Consider the following 359-nt stretch of genomic DNA (forward strand, 5'->3'; position numbering starts at 1 on the left):
TATAATTGATTGGAACTGTAGATCTTAATGGGGGAGGGTGTAACGGATTTACACAAACTTAATAACAGGGGTGTGTGTCACACGAGATGTGCATGATGTGACCACACACCCTAACAAGAATACGGTACGGGGCTAGGTAGCCAGTAGTTATGCATATTTAGATTTTAATATATATATTTAATATATTTAGGAAAATCTAAACCTTTAACATTAGGATCAAAATGTAAATAAGAATCAGTTTGGAATTCAATCCGAAGAGTCGAATAGCCTTGGGAAGGCAAAAATCATTCTTGGAGTAAGGAGATTGCGATCCGCTAACTCATACTTGGTTCTTGTAAAGAACGAAAGGTCGGTGACCT

The sequence above is a fragment of the Plasmopara halstedii genome (genome assembly GCF_900000015.1).
Source record: "Plasmopara halstedii genome assembly, contig: Scaffold_470, whole genome shotgun sequence".
In the NCBI taxonomy this organism is placed as follows: domain Eukaryota; phylum Oomycota; class Peronosporomycetes; order Peronosporales; family Peronosporaceae; genus Plasmopara; species Plasmopara halstedii.